The sequence below is a fragment of the Rutidosis leptorrhynchoides genome, chromosome 6 (assembly GCF_046630445.1).
Source record: "Rutidosis leptorrhynchoides isolate AG116_Rl617_1_P2 chromosome 6, CSIRO_AGI_Rlap_v1, whole genome shotgun sequence".
Taxonomy (NCBI): Eukaryota; Viridiplantae; Streptophyta; class Magnoliopsida; order Asterales; family Asteraceae; genus Rutidosis; species Rutidosis leptorrhynchoides.
This window is the reverse complement of record NC_092338.1, coordinates 234,971,039-234,973,944: the sequence shown is the minus strand read 5'-3', so window position 1 is coordinate 234,973,944 and position 2,906 is coordinate 234,971,039.

Genomic DNA, 2,906 nt, shown 5'->3' with positions numbered 1-2,906 from the left:
AAGAACACCTTTCAATCTTTAACAAAAACCAAATTAAGCGTATCTAGGGCTCCGGGAATCGAAACGACATGAATCCGGAGTCTAAAATTAATGTCTTGATGAGAGGAACTCATTTATGTACTTTATTTTAACATTCATATCAGTTATATAGTCAGAATATACGATTCAAACTGCTGTCCAAAATTTACAAACCGAAAACATGAACAAACGAGTAATTCTACGCATCCAAACAACATTACAACAACTTATACATATCATACTAATCATATAACATCAAAATACAGAAAAATAAATAAAAATGAAAAGATCTAGGGTTAGGGTTTATACCCTAATCAAGAATCAAAGTATATAGATGTGTAGAGAACGAAGAGAGGAACGCGATTGTATAAACGATTTAATGATCCAAGCTACAATTTTAGATGATGATGGTGGTTTATGGTGGTGATGGTGGCGGCACAAAGGGAGAGGGAGGAGAGAGTTTGAGAGAAAATAAGATTAGGTTTTGATTTCCAATTTTGTAAAATGTAAATGGGAAAATAATGAAAAGGAAAAACACATACTCCCCCCCTCTAAGGGGATTCGGCCGAAGGTGGGGTGTGGGGTGGGCCCCACAAGCCCGTCTTTCTAAATAATGAAATCCTTGTGGCCCGAGATCCCGTACGAAGCCCGAAACGCGAAAACACGCTTACGCGATTAAAAATCCGGAAAGATAACAAACGCGCGACGAAAAATAAATATAAATACACCTATTAATAATATGACCTTAAAATATCATATTTAAAATATTTAGGATTTAAAAATCCCGAAAGCTCGACCGTTGGTTTAAAAACCGAAAAGATTCGCCGGATGGAAATCCGCGGAACGTAGAAACGTATAATTTAAAATATGAATACATATATCCACATAACACATAATAATTATTATATATATATTATTACAAAAATAATAATATAGGTCATGGAAATGACGTGGCACACTAACAGCTAACGGTCGTTAAATAATTAACGGAAAAAGATAACAGAAAAAGTAGGGTCGTGACACCATCATTCCGGGACACCCTTCGGATATGATATAAATTTCGAAGTACTAAAGCATCCGGTACTTTGGATGGGGCTTGTTGGGCCTGATAGATCTATCTTTAGGATTCGCGTCAATTAGGGTGTCTGTTCCCTAATTCTTAGATTACCAGACTTAATAAAAAGGGGCATATTCGATTTCGATAATTCAATCATAGAATGTAGTTTCACGTACTTGTGTCTATTTTGTAAATCATTTATAAAACCTGCATGTATTCTCATCCCAAAAATATTAGATTTTAAAAGTGGGACTATAACTCACTTTCACAGATTTTTACTTCGTCAGGAAGTAAGACTTGGCCACTGGTTGATTCATGAACCTATAACAATATATACATATATATCAAAGTATGTTTAAAATATATTTACAACACTTTTAATATATTTTGATGTTTTAAGTTTATTAAGTCAGCTGTCCTCGTTAGTAACCTACAACTAGTTGTCCACAGTTAGATGTACAGAAATAAATCGATAAATATTATCTTGAATCAATCCACGACCCAGTGTATACGTATCTCAGTATTGATCACAACTCAAACTATATATATTTTGGAATCAACCTCATCCCTGTATAGCTAACTCCAACATTCACATATTGAGTGTCTATGGTTGTTCCGAAATATATATAGATGTGTCGACATGATAGGTTGAAACATTGTATACGTGTCTATGGTATCTCAAGATTACATAATATACAATACAAGTTGATTAAGTTATGGTTGGAATAGATTTGTTACCAATTTTCACGTAGCTAAAATGAGAAAAATTATCCAATCTTGTTTTACCCATAACTTCTTCATTTTAAATCCGTTTTGAGTGAATCAAATTGCTATGGTTTCATATTGAACTCTATTTTATGAATCTAAACAGAAAAGTATAGGTTTATAGTCGGAAAAATAAGTTACAAGTCATTTTTGTAAAGGTAGTCATTTCAGTCGAAAGAACGACGTCTAGATGACCATTTTAGAAAACATACTTCCACTTTGAGTTTAACCATAATTTTTGGATATAGTTTCATGTTCATAATAAAAATCATTTTCTCAGAAAAACAACTTTTAAATCAAAGTTTATCATAGTTTTTAATTAACTAACCAAAAACAGCCCGCGGTGTTACTACGACGGCGTAAATCCGGTTTTACGGTGTTTTTCGTGTTTCCAGGTTTTAAATCATTAAGTTAGCATATCATATAGATATAAAACATGTGTGTAGTTAAATTTAAAAGTTAAGTTAGAAGGATTAACTTTTGTTTGCGAACAAGTTTAGAATTAACTAAACTATGTTCTAGTGATTACGAGTTTAAACCTTTGAATAAGATAGTTTTATATATATGAATCGAATGATGTTATGAACATCATTACTATCTCAAGTTTAGTAGGTAAACCTACTGGAAGTGACAAGAAATGATCTAGCTTCAAAGGATCTTGGATGGCTTGAAAGTTCTTGAAGTAGGATCATGACACAAAAACAAGTTCAAGTAAGATTTTTACTCGAATTAAGATAGTTTATAGTTATAGAAATTGAATCAAAGTTTGAATATGAATATTACCTTGAATAAGAAAGATAACCTACTGTATATAACAAAGGTTTCTTGATCTTAGATGATTACTTGGAATGGATTAGAAAGCTTGGAAGTAAATTAGTAAACTTGAAGGGATTTTTGAAGTGTTCTTGAAGTGTTCTTCTTATGATGATTATAGCTTGATTCTTGAAGTGATTTTTGATGAAGATGATGATTAACTACTGGAAAAATACGTTCATAATAGTGTGTGTGTGTTGAGAGAGAATTAGAAAGAGAATTGGAAGTGAAATGGAGTGAATGATGAGTGGTA